Source organism: Ctenopharyngodon idella, chromosome 8 (assembly GCF_019924925.1).
Source record: "Ctenopharyngodon idella isolate HZGC_01 chromosome 8, HZGC01, whole genome shotgun sequence".
Classification (NCBI taxonomy): Eukaryota; Metazoa; Chordata; class Actinopteri; order Cypriniformes; family Xenocyprididae; genus Ctenopharyngodon; species Ctenopharyngodon idella.
Window position 1 is genome coordinate 29,938,183 of NC_067227.1, and position 14,381 is coordinate 29,952,563.

The 14,381-nt window shown below is 36.8% G+C and overlaps 1 protein-coding gene across 3 annotated transcripts in view; it reads right to left on the reverse strand.

Moving 5' to 3' along the window:
* The window catches only part of ccdc120a (coiled-coil domain containing 120a), a 61,262-nt gene that overhangs the window by 27,655 nt on the left and 19,226 nt on the right, over positions 1–14,381 (reverse strand). The window contains exon 1 of one of the 3 annotated variants that reach the window (XR_007931384.1): positions 8,071–8,392. The exons of 1 other annotated variant lie outside the window; for it this stretch is intronic. The gene's annotated coding sequence lies outside the window, so the exon portion shown is untranslated. Of the gene's footprint in view, positions 1–8,070; positions 8,393–14,381 lie in introns of those variants that run through there. One more of the 3 variants, XM_051904010.1, reaches the window with a different exon arrangement.

The following is a 14,381-nucleotide window of genomic DNA, read 5'->3' on the forward strand; positions in this document are numbered from 1 at the left end:
ATAACTCATTAATAAATACTTGTTTCATTACTAGATGAATCAGTGTTTTTGAACAAATCTTTTGAATGAATGATTCAATGACAATACATTTTTTAACAGTCACTTGTCGCCACCTAGTGGCGTAAGATGTAATTGATACAACCGTTATTTGAAGCACCAAGTTCGTTTCAAAAGGTGGTTTGCTCTATTTTGAACGCTATCGTAGACATCAGTGTTTATATCCTAAATTTAAACGTTTATCTCAGTACTTCTGTGATAATTTGAATATTTGTAACACAGAAATAACTGCTCTTTCTGGCTTAGCTTGGCAGAACGAACACAGAATGTTCCGGTATGATTTTGTCAAAGGTTTAATAGACGCAGGCGAATCGTTGTCATTAATAAAATCACGTGGGTGTTTAAATCGAGATCGCAATCATTTTTACGATTAATCATGCAGCTCTAGTACTAAGGAAACATTTTTTTGTTTGTTTTTAGTACATTGTTGTTGTGTAAATGTACCCCAAAATTTAAAAGGAAAACTGAAAATACAAAAATAAAAGCCAAAATTATAATAATACTAAAATTACACTGGTTCTAAAAAGTTGCAAGTGTGTTGCTATGTAGTTGCTAGGGTGTTTCTGGTAGTTTCTAGTTGGTTACTTACTGGTCCAGGTCAAAAGTCTCTACGATAGCTCCGGTCCCACATTCAATGCAAGTACAGTATGTGGGTTTTAACACAAAAATCATTAGTCTGATTGCTAAGAAAAAAAAGTAATAGCTCCTACAATGTGAGCCATCATTCATGTTTCTAACAATAAGTTATACTTGGGGTTAGTAATTTTAACAAACCCCTAACTCCAAGTATGAGGACTAGTAATTGTCGCAAGCATCATTTGCTAAGGCTTATTAAAGTATTTAAATAAAATGTTTATTTAAAAGATTTAGTGGTGCTTTAAAGAAAATTACAAAGACAAAGTGAGAAGTGCAGATGTATCCAGAAGGAGAGAAATGAAAGAGCATTGAAAACATGAGATAATTATGAGCGGATTAGACCTCAAAGAGAAACACATGGGCTTTAAAGAGACTGGGCTCATTCAAGCAGCTGGAATCATACGGATGCAAATTGGAAACTCATTTGAATATACAAAGCCAATGGGAAGGATTTTGTATATTTGTGTGTGAGTGTGTGTTTGCATGAGTGTGATTGTGTGTGTGAAGGTGATCTCATTCCTTTTCAGATCAATGTTCCACTTCTGACAACTTATGACTGGTTCACACTCATTTTCTCCACTATAAGATTGTGAGGTTGTGAAAACATTCAGATTCTGACGGTGAGTCAAAGAGCCAGTTGGTTAACTGTGTACTCTGAGATCATTCTGGGTTAGGCTGGACTGCAGGCGTCAGCTCTTTTGTGTGCTGTACATACGCCTCACCACTAAAAGTCACTCCACCCGCCAAACACAAAACTACAGAGAGAAATCACACTTTAATTGAGGTTTGATCGGGCGCAAAGGTGGAAACCGCCCTGTCCGGAAGTTCTGCTGACAGATAAACAGTGGAATATGACTGAACTGTGATTTTTTCCAATGTTAAAATATAAAGAGACAAATATTACTACCCCTTTTATAAGCGGATTTAGTTAAGGGTTGGATTTTCTGTTTGTCAAAAATAATGGCGGATGAGTAAAGTGTTAAGGAAGCCTTCACCTTTAAAGTACTCACAAGAGGAAGTAACTGCCCGACCTATTGATGATCGAGACAAGCAAATATGCGAGTCAAAAAAAGTAGAAAAGTAGCCCATTATCATAAAGTTAACAACTTAATCACAAGTACAACACTGTTCTGTCACGCACTGGCATTCCATGTTGCAAAGTAATGTGTGTACATAATAAGTGATATAATATGCTAGGTGTTTTGGGAATGCCCCACATGGCATCACAATGAGATCACATTAAATAGTTGGTTTTCTGGTTTTGGGCCATCTGCATAAAATTCCATTTGCTTTCCTTACTTTGAATTCTGTGACAAACAACATTCAGCAAGTATGACATCACTTTGTAGACCAAAACGAGGAAACGAGTTAGCATTTTAGCACTTCCGGTTCAATCGCCCCAAAGTCACTGGGTTTTTTTAAATGGGATTTTGGTTAAATGGCTGAAATATGGTCTGTGGTGAACACAAGCTCAAGACACTTTCACGTTTTATTCTATGACATAAAATATATCAGTATTACCGCACTCTATATTCTTTTAAGCTGTTGCATGTCTTGAAAAAGGCGGTTGCTGACAAGTGGCTAAATGGGACTACACAGGCAGTCGGTGACATTAAACGTCATCACGCCGAAAAGGTAAGCTCAGTCCGCCTTCAAAATTCATAAAAGTGGTGAAAATTATCTTGATGGACAAAACGTGTAAGTATCATAAACCTTTATTGATCATAGAGCTTGTTTTTTGCGATAATCAAAAAACTTATGGAAAAATCCTACTGGGTTTTGTTGAGGGAACCAGATTCATGCTAACAGCCGATTGACCTACAAAGTGACATCATACCTGCACCACCCTGTACAATCCCAAATAAACATCTTGCATTATGCCAATATAAATCTATCTACAGTGGTGGTCAGAATTATTGGCACCCTTGGTAATTATGATCAAAGATGACTATAAAAATAAATCTGCATTGTTTATCCTTTTAATCTTTAATTCATAAAATTAGCAAAAATCTCAACTTTCATTGAAGGAAAAGAATTGAAAGTGAGGGGAAAATCACATTATGAAATAAATGTTTTTCTCCAAAACACATTGGCCACAATTATTGGCACCCCTATAATTTTTTATGAGTAAAATATCTCTGAAGTATATTCCCATTCATATTTACATTTTTTTTAGCACACCAGGATGATCATGAACATGAAATTGTCCAGCCGTGACTTCCTGTTCCACAGGAGTATAAACATGAGGAAACACAAAGGCCAAATTCTCTTAATCATTCATCACAATTTACACATTCAGTAAAACCAAAGAATATGTTCTGATGTGCAGCAAAAGATTGTTGAGCTTCACAAAATAGAAAATGGCTGTAAGAAAATAGATAAAGCACTGAAACCCCCCATTTCCACCATCAGGGCAATAATTAAGAAGTTCCAATCAACTAAAGATGTTACAAATCTGACTGGAAGAGGACGTGTGTCTACATCGTCCTAATGCGTGGTGAGGAGGAAAGTTTGAGTGGCCAAAGACTCTCCAAGGATCACAGCTGGAGAATTGCATAGATTAGTTGAGTCTTGAGTCTCAGAGAGCATAAAGAAAATTATCAAACAGCACCTATATCCCAACAAGTTGTTTGGGAGGGTTACAAGAAAAACCCTCTGCTCTCATCTAGAAACATCTAGAAACAAATCTCAAGCATATTCAGTTGTCAGACAAGACTGGAACTTCAAACAGGACCGGCTTCTATGGTCAGATGAAACTAAAAAAAGAACTTTTTGGCAGCAAACCCACCAGATGGGTTTGGTGCACACATGGATAAAAGTTACCTCATGCCCACGGTTAAATATACTGCTGGATCTTTAATTTTGTGGGCCTATTTTTCTGCTGGAGGTCCTGGACATCTTGTTCAGAAACATGGTATCATGGATTCTATCAAATACCAACAGATAAAAAATCCAAACCTGACTGCTTCTGCTAGAAATCCAATAATGGGCCGTGGTTGGATTTTCCATCAGGACAATGATCCAAAACAAACATCAAAACCAACACAAAAATGTGTCACTAAGCACAAAATGAAACTTCTGCCATGGCCATCCCAGTCCCCTGACCTGAACCCTAAAGAAAATGAGTGGAGTGAACTGAAGAGAAGAAGCACCAACATGGAGCTGGGAATCTGAAGGGTCTGGAGAGATTCTGCATGAAGGAATGGTCTCTGATCTCTTGTCAGGTGTTCTCCAAACTCATCAGGCATTATAGAAGAAGAGTCAGAGCTGTTATCTTGGCAAAAGGAGGTTGCAAAAAGTATTGAATAAAAGGGTGCCAATAATTGTGGCCAACGTGTTTTGGAGAAAAACATTTATTTCATAATGTGATTTTCCCCCCACTTTCAATTCTTTTCCTTCAATGAAAGGTTAGATTTTTGCTAATTTTATGAATTAAAGATCAAAAGGATAAACAATGCAGATTTATTTTTATAGTCATCTTTGATCAGATTTATCAAGGGTGCCAATAATTCTGACCACCACTGTATCTATATCTATTTTTTTTTTTCTGTAAGGACGCATAAATTGATTAAAAGTGACAGTAAAGACATTTATAAAGTTACAAAAGATTTCTATTTTTTAAATAAATGCTGTTATTTTGAACTTTTTTAACTGTTTTCAACATTGGTAGTAATAAAAAAAAATTTTCTTGAGCATCAAATCGGCATATTAGAATGATTTCTGAAGGATCATGTGACACTGACAACTGGAGTAATGATGCTGAAAATTCAGCTTTGCTCACAGGAATAAATTACATTTTAAAATATATTCAAAATAGAAAAATTATAATAATATTTCTTAATATTCACTGTATTTTTGACCATATAAATGCAGCAAAAAAGACTATAATTCTTTATATATGTATCTTAACTGTAGATGAGACTTGCACAAAATGAACACAAACAATTCTTATTCAAAAAATTTAACTTAAAAGTATTTGGGAACTAGAACTAAAAATGTTAAGGAACCATTACTGTAAATAACACATGGGGGTGTTGACTCTCAAACAAACTAGCATTACTAACAACAGCAACAACTGGACGAAACAGCCTCCAGTTCACATAACTGCTTTCAGCATCCAGTGCGGGGGGGAACCACAACATGAACGTGAGAGCATGTCATTAAATCAGTCAGTTGTCTCACACGTGGTCACTGGACTCACACCCATCAGCAATGTCATCCATGTTTGTCACATTTGCTGGCGATCCTGTGGGCAGCTGATTATGGGAGTTATGGAGCCACAGTCCAACGCTGTTGTCTTGGCATCCTGATACTGACCCCATAAACCGGGCAGAGGTGGGGCTCCCACAGCTGCTTCTGTGCTGATGCAAGCTGCGTTTAACATAATGGGGGTAATACTGAGCATCAACAGCAACTACATACAACTTAGTGCTGTCAAAAGTACGACTGCGATACCAAGTCGGTACTGAAATCTTAAAAATGTGACATTTTAAGCACTGTTGAGCAGATTCGTAAACACCTCTAATTGGCGATTGTGTTCACACGCTCTGTGATTGGCTACAATGATCAACGCTTCAAAAACATGTTGTAAATAGACATCAATGATGCTCATCACAGAGCGCTTACACAAATACACACAGGAGTGTTTGAAAGCAGGTGGACCGTTCCGCTGATAGACGCCTACTTTCAAACGCTCCCGCTTTTAAATTCAAACACTTCCTTGTGCTTTCAAAAGCTCCCGTGCATTGATCATTGTAGCTAATCACAGACATATCTGATGAGCACGTGAACACAAAGGCCAATCAGAGGTGTTTACGAATCCGCTCAACAGCGCTTAAAGTGTCACATTTTTTAAATTTCAGTACCGACTTGGTATCGCGGTCGGTACTTTTGACAACACTAATACACCTACATCAATACTTTGGCTTGCTTAGTTGGAGTTTAAAAGACACTTTATATTCAGTAATATTATTGATTTGACTGACATTATCGGATGAGAACAAAACTTGATCTGAATTGAGCTGGATGATGACACTACTGTCTTCTGCAGAGCTGCTTTAAGCCCCTGATATACTGATGTGACGTCATTTCGAACAAAATCAGGCCAAAACGAAGTTCGCTTGGAGTTTCCAACTTCTTTTTATCCCTAAACGAAGAACTACGAAGAACTTTGCTATGATTATATTTAGGGCCTTTATAACATCAACACTGTTATTGAACTGAACTGAATCAACACTGAACTGACTTGAGCTGAATAATAATGACACTATTGTCTTTTTAGAGCTGCTTTACATGCAGCAGAATTTGAATTTGTATGATTTTTGATGATGTTTCTTTCCATCACTGATTGATACTCTCAGATCTGTATTGTATAAAGTGCTATATATGAAAAATGTGACTTGACTTGTTAGGTTACCAGGGTGGTGCTATGTGGTTTCCAATGTGTTCTCATTCCAATAACAAGAATCATTTATGTCAGTGCCCCAAATGGTGCGAGACTAGTTATGTAATATATAAAATTGTATATATAATATATATTTATAAAAGTTATGGTCACAATTTAGTTTAAGGTCCAGATCTCACTATTAACTACAACTTTTGCCACAGTAAACTCCTAATTACTGCTTATTATTGGTTAGTAAGGTAGTTGTTAAGTTTAGGTATTGGGTAGGATTAAGGGATGTGGAATAATAATAATAATGTTTAAATATAATTTATACATAAGGTCTTCATACAAAAATATCTGACAAAGCCAAAATATCAAATATGTAATAAAATATACTGATAAAACACAATTTAACATTAAAAGTAAATGATATGCATATAGGACACCTATCTTTATATCACCTATCATAGGGTTTATTCATATCTCTAACTCTACATATAGAATAGTAATCGTGATGATAACACTAGTAATATATACACAAGTAATCCAGCAATAATTTGGTCAATTTGGGTTTGTAGGTTATGGGCTCATTGTCAGATTAAAATCTTTCATTTTTAGCAATTTCTTCTTTTTGGACACAAAAATGTTAAATATATCACAGATTCAGCAGAACAACATTTGTTTAAAATGAGGAAGTGAGCAGGAAGTTAAAAAAAAGTGGCGACACAGTGGAGGAAGGTTATGTTGTACGTACATTCATTAACTTGATTGATTATAAAGACTTAATGCATTAAATCAAGGTTTTGTTTGGGTCTTGTTTTTAATGAACTGACTCTTCCTGGACTCAGGAGGTTATCAGTGTGTTTGTTTGAGTGTGTGTGTATGTGTGTGTGTGTGTGTTGAGCGTGGGGATGTGCCACAGACGGGGACTGGTTTCTAGGTAGCTCTTCAAACACTTCAGTAATCTCCTTCAGCACAAAGCAACAACAAACTTCTCCAAGTGACACTCCAGGCAAGTCAACTCAGACTTCACTGGCAGATTTGGAGTGACGGCTTACAGACAGTTTCAAAGAGCAAGTTTTCTTGTCAGCTAGCTAAAAAACAAATGATTAAACATCATATGATTGCAATGACAGCTGCTCAGTGAAGAAATCAATATTCTTGCAAAAAAAAAAAGAAAGAAGACAGCCACAAATAAGCTCATTGATAAGATTACATCAGCTGATCAATATTTGCAAAAGATTGACAGTATAAAGTCTAACAGTTCTATCATTTTTAGAATAAATCTTCAATGAGGTTCACTGCGAACCAAACCATACAAAGGCTTTCTGTGTAAAAATCACCACCTTGAAAACGGTGAGCAAATTTCTACCACTCAAAATGGCTAGTGTGAAGTCCAAGTCCCATAAGGTCTTGTTAGTGCTGCTGGCCGACCATCCAACTAGTCCAACAGACACAACACATCGGGCCGAGCACCTGATAAATTAAATAATAATCCTGTCATCACATCCTCTTCCCTGAAGGGCTGGATTTTCTGCATCATAATGGTCTTGTACAGATGTATCCTGAGCTCATGCCCATGCAAACAGAGGGCTGTCATTAAACTTAGTAACATATAGATCATATCTCTATATTATGCCTTGCAAAAAGTGATTATTTAAAAGAGAAGCAGCTGCAGAAATCACTTCAAGAAGTGCAAAATACAACAATGCTGCCAAATACAATTACAGGCTGTGTTTAACTATACCACAAAATTATACATCAACGAAAACAAAGATCACAACAAGTTGTTATTATGACGGAAGTCATAATGACATGATATTATATTTATGTTGCTCTCTAGTCCCCTTACAAAAACGTACTGCATGGTATATACCATAGTACTACCATGGTACGTTCGAAATATTGTTTTGGTGTCATGCATTTGATACTATTCTAATACGCCTAGGCTTATTGGAGAGATGTTAGAGATGTTATATTAAAAATCTTACCTGTAACATTAAATGTTTAGTCCTGATCTGCTCTTCTGTGTGAGTTTAAAGGGAAGTCAGTCTGGTTAGAGTGTATCATGCAGCAGTTGTCTGTAAGTTATCCTTATCAGAGCAGGTAAAGCCACCGGCAACTGGTTTGCTCAATTTCGAGGTGCAACACGCCAAAACAAGCAACTGTCAGTAATGAAATCATTTCCCTGACGAAGTTAAAACGGAAAAGTTGTGTGGGAAGGACAAGCCATTAGTCCAATGCTGAGCCATTCAGACTCAACGCAGATTTTCGCTCTGAACTCGGCGCACTCCAGCGGACCCAACCAAACGCACGCGCAGGGGTAAGTGTTAAAGACTCGGTTTATGAATATTGATCAGTGTAACGTGACGTACGCCAGGTACGTCGACCTGATTGGCTGAAAGGCAGACGTTGGTAGGAGGGCTCTAGTCTGCGGGGCCAAATAGCGAATCATTGGCTGGAATTATGAATATTTAATAAGATTGCGTAACACGACGCTCCAGGAGAGTTACCAAGCAACAACTGAATACTAAAATTAATATTGATAAGGTAAGACTTTATCATAGTTGTAAATTCACGTGAGGAGATTTAAACTTGAGGTTTCATGTTTTTTTTTTTCTTTAAACGCATCGCCGTTTCTCGTCTCTTAAAGGGATAGTTCACTCAAAAAATAAAAATTCTGTCATAAATTACTCACCCTCAAGTTGTTCTAAACCGGTACGAGTTTCTTTCTTCTGTTGAACACAACAGATATTTTGAAGAATGTGTGTGACCAAACAGTTGCTGGTCCCCATTGACTTCCATATATATATATTATAGAAGTCAATGGGGACCAGAAACTGTTTGGTTACCCATATTCTTCAAAATATCTTCTTTTAAGTTCCACAGAACAAATAAACCTGCTGTTATTAAAATGTATAATAATAAAAAATAATTCATTTATTTATTAAAAATAAATCATTGTGATTTTGGATTTGTGGCAATGTTTTAGCAAACATTAAACTTATGAAACCCATTTCTTCATATTCAACTGTTGCAGTTGTTTAATAATTAATTTTTAATAATAAAAATATGATATAAAATAAATAATAATAATAAAAATCCTGTAATTATGCATATCTGTAAATACCTTTTCACACCCAGTTTCATATTAAATTTCTCCAACACAGCTGTTGTGCTTTCCATTGTGTGTTTAAATTACTCATGACTCTTGAGGTTTCAAAGACGTCTAAAAGAAAGTAGAACAGCAGCCTCATGGTAATCTAGGTGGTGAAAACTGAGACTATGTTTCGGCTACCTTCAGTTTCCCTGAGGGACAGAGCTGTGCCTTCATTTGCAAACCAATTGGCTTTAAGACAGGATTTCTATTCACATGTAAAAGATGTCATCTACATGAAACAACAGTTCGATCTTTTCAGTTGCCCAGGGCTCATATTACACTAAAAATGCAACAAATAAGTAAATAATACAGAATCATGTTATATGTTGAAGAAAAAGAAACATTTTTTTAGAGCAACAATTGATTTAAGGGAATTTCCCGAAATAGTGATTTGACAATGTGACAACTTCAATATGCATAGCACTCTTTTCCTTTTGTAGCCTATTTTATGTTATAGGGTATATATTCAATTTATTGTATTGTACTCTGACACTAGTATATAATATCTTAGTTTTCTTTTACTTTTTAATGAATATTTCTCATTGTATAAAAAAATGCATTGACTACAAGCACCATTTGTTAAAAAGGACCTTGTTACATAATTGAGAAAACAGCCACGGTTTGCTGTTAATGTTCCTGAACTGTGATTTTCACAAGTAAGTGACAAATGCCCAGCATCACCACATTAAAGAATGAATGAGTAAAAGTAAACATTATACACAATTTTTTGAGAAGACCATGATATCAGTGATCCATAGTTAACATTTCATAAAAGGATTTTGTGAGCATGTTTTCTGCCTTTAATCCATTGCTTAGACGTTTTGATCTCATCCAGTTACTTTATTATACTTGACTTAGTCCGACCATATAATTAGACATGAAGCGATTACAGATGGCTTGGGTTGTAATGGTCAGTGTGGTTAGCGAGAGCAGCTCTTCTGCTGTACAGGAGAGCCTCGTCGCCTGGGATTTACATCAGTGCTGCAGTTTAATTTGAGTGCGAGGATTTCAATGAAGGGAAGTTCAGCTGGGGATCAGAACAAAGTGCATCTCCTGCCCTTCCTGGAATTCTCCGCAAGAACATTCTCACAACGAGTCCCGGTGAAGGAGAGAAAGAGAGTTAGAAACCCTGCTGGGACCAGATCCCTCTGCCTCTTCATCAATCACTCCACAGGACAGAACAACCGTCTCCTCCTAATGAGACTGACAATACTGCACCGGTGTCTGCAGTGTCACGGCTCCTGGCTTGCGCTTATCCAATTAACCATTACCGAAAGCTCAAATCAACATGCCAGTTTACAGTCTGAAATTCTAAAACTAATGTGAAACATACAGTACACACTCTTAAAGACCAAAAGAAATCCATTTTTTTAGTTCATGTCTGTAATTTTGGAAAAAAAATAAAATAAATCTATATGCTAGTATACTCCTAAAAAGTCACAAAATTAACAAATTAGCATTTGTATTTCAAATGCACAGCCTTTTAAAAAACTCCAGGCTATTGGCTAAATAAAAAGGACAAGAACTTTTGTTCCAAACTTCTTAGAAAACTGTGTATATCAAGCTTTTGCATGCATTTTCACTTACAATATAATGAAAGTCAGTGAGGCAAGACATTGCACTATGGGATTAATGTTAAAATACACAATCACTAGGCTATAAACTGAACAAAACATTACAGATTTGCAAATCATAATAAATTATTATCTCCAACTTGCAATTACTATAATTATATCAATGCAGCTTTATCTGCATCCAAACAGTACACTCACATATAGCTATATAGGATGATTTACTCAATGTCCTCTGAAAAGCCTTCCATTGTTAGTGCATTACTGCAAATAATCATTGATCATTTTTTGTTATAAGTTTTGTTATCTTTATATATTGAACCCAGAGCATATAAGTTGAAATAGTAATTGTTCTTAACAAATCTAGAAAAAACAAGAAAATACAAGTATAGCCAACCTTACCCGGATACATACAATACACTCAGGTAAAGCGGTATATACTATCAAAGACTTTGTATATAGGAAGAAGACGGTGCGCTCCTATTACTTATGAATGGGGAAAAAGTGCAAAATCCAATATGGCGATTAAGCCCCGCCTTCTAGGTGAAACTGCAGCTGCCGTTAGAAGCGCGTTCTCTGACTCGCGCTCATGACTGCGTATGCGCATCGGCTGGTGTAGCATGAAAAACAAGCTTTTTTAGACGCTATTTGAAAATAAAAACGAAGCTGTATGAGACTGTTGTTGTCAATATGAAATTTAATCGTAAGCTTAGTGAACAGTTTTGGAGAATTTGATGTTTCCCCATTCAAAAAGATAGGAGCTGCATTTGGATACCCGAGAGGCTTTTCAAAGATGGCCGCCGGGTGAAATGACTTGTCTTAAAGGGACTTTGATACTATACAGCAAATCTCAACTGTTTGATTGCTTGTTTTGTCACAAAATGTAAACTTTATTATCGCCCAGCTTCAATCAGCTAAATGTGACTATAAGGAATGAAGAGATTAAGATATTATGAACATCAGTATAATGATTTTCTGTAAAGCCGCTTTGAAATGTGTATTGTGAAAAGTGCTATACAAATACATTTGTTAGAGAGAAAATCTGGCACAGTCAAAATGAGCTGTGGTAATCAGGACAGCCAAAGGGAGATGTTTGCCATCTGTTTAACAAATCATGACATAAATGCTCTCCACCCCCCTCCCGATTTTCACAGGTGTTTGCCATTAGCCAAGGCCACAAATGCTGCCCAAAGGGAGTGACCTTAAAGCCAACAGCTGCCCATTCAGAACCCCAACATAAAACAGACCAGTGGTCAAAGAATGATATCAACTCTCCACATCCCAGAACCACAGACTGACGACTTAGTGCCCATCCATTCAATGAAAGAGACAGAGGATTTTACTTCTTGAGCGTTGGCATTGGATGAAACAAACTATGTTTCCAGGCATATGAACATTGCAGGCACTAACTGCTTATTATAACATCTAAATCCCAAGCCATAATGATGTGTAAAGGACTTTAATTATTCATATAGTAGTACACCAAGCCCTAAGAACAGACTATATATAAAGTGTTGTTTTCATGCTGCATTTTTTAGCGGATTTAAACACACACACACTCACACCTCTTTGATGTCTGAGTGAGTTTTCATAAGAACACAGGAGATTTAAGGAGTCTAAGACAATAGCTTCACAGCGGCCAGGCATCGTAGGAGTGAGATCTTGGAGTAACAGCTGATTCTGACATATTTAACGCTGCTCTTTTAGTTTCATGCCAGTTGGCTCGCTGCTCTCCCCATCTTTCTTTCTCTAAAACCTCTCCAGGAGTAATCCAGGGGGAAAAACCCGCAGATCCAAACTCTAAATGCTCCTCTACACTAATCCACAGCTCCACGCTCAGGAGAGTGCTGGGTTTATGTGGTCAAAGCACTATGATTACTGTTAAGAGTTCAGTGATCTACTTAACTGGTTTTGTATTCTTATACAGAGAACTGTCAATGTTAAAATGCCTTCTCCTACAACATTTTACTGCGCTGACATGGTTATAACAGTGGCTCTTTTGACAATAAACATTTCAATGTGTATTACATTTCTAAGCTATTTTACTAACAAAGATTGCCTCCTGGTGGACAAAAATGCATAGCAACACCCTGGCAACCACACACAACACTTCAGTGTTATTTCCACAGCCCAAAAACCTGTGAAAACAAGCTATTTTTACAATTCTGATCCTGCGCTGTGAGTAGCACAGAAATTACATACTGCACACTACATGCTGAATACATTTTGCACTTCTGGTTCTTTGAACTACTTCAACAATGTGCATAAACTGGAAAAACTTATTCTACAAGTGTAAAAGAGTCCAGATCTCATGGAGTCTCTGGGATTGTGGTGTTGAAGATGAATATGCCCTCAACAGGACGCCAGTCCACACAGGATGACGGACAAGCGTACGGTCATGTGAACATCCCTGGGCAAAGCTTCCTCTATTTCCTCTTAAAGTCATGAACCACTTGATGAACTGCCTGTCCTGCGACAAAACACAAACATACATTCTTCCAAGTTCATAAATGACAAGAGTGTCCATATACTAGACCAGTGATTCTCATATGATCTAAAAATGAGTCACAGGTCTGTTCTGACAGGAAAATAAAGCTAAATCCAAATAATAGAATGCAACTATGCTTATCAACCTTTAAAGGACAAAATTATTAAAAATATAATAACTGATAAATATACAGCTACGCAAATGACACTTTGATGCTTCAAAAAGTTCATAAAGAGATATCCATATGAATTGAGCGGTTTAGTCAAAATTTTCTGAAGAGACAAGCATGTTCGCTTGATGTGCGAGAACCAATGAGGTTCATTCTCATGTTACGCAGCACGTTTGAGCTTCCGCAACAACCAATGAGGTTCATTCGTGTTACGTAGAAAGCTTGAGCTTCCACAAGAGGTTTGTTCTCATGCGTCAAGCAGGTTTGTCTGAGCTTCTATTCATGTTCCCTGATCAATGTTTATATGTGAATAAAAGCCTAATAAAGTAATAAATTTACATTTTTGGATGAACTAACCCTTTAAATGCTGGTCTACTTGCAACGAGGATAATCATGGATTGTGCTAACCACAGTTTGTGTTGTGTACTGCATTATTGACCAAGAGCATAAAAGCATTTAGAGACAATTAGAAACTAATAAACTTTCCTATTCAGCCTATGACACATAATAATTTTGAATATTATTAGACTGACACAGTTCAGGATAAAATTACTAATTTTAAGTCTTATTTTAAAGACACTTTTGTTGTTAATTAACAATCTTCTTGGTACTGTGTTTGGTCACAAAATCTGGGTCATGAATCATGATGAGCAAAAATAAGTTGAGAACTAACTGCTATAGACATTTCTGCTCTAGCACAATAGAAACTTTAGACTGTGTCCACAGTGAGACTGTTTGAATATATTAATTTCCTCTGATTAAAGCCTCTGTCAGCACCACAGCAGTCTCAGCCACAGACTATTTTTCATCTAAGTGTTTTGATTATTATTTCATGCAGTGCCCCACTGCCCTGGAAGAATTTCTCGCTCTGGCTCTCGGCAGTTGTGCGTGCGATCCCGTCAGGAGTCGGCGTA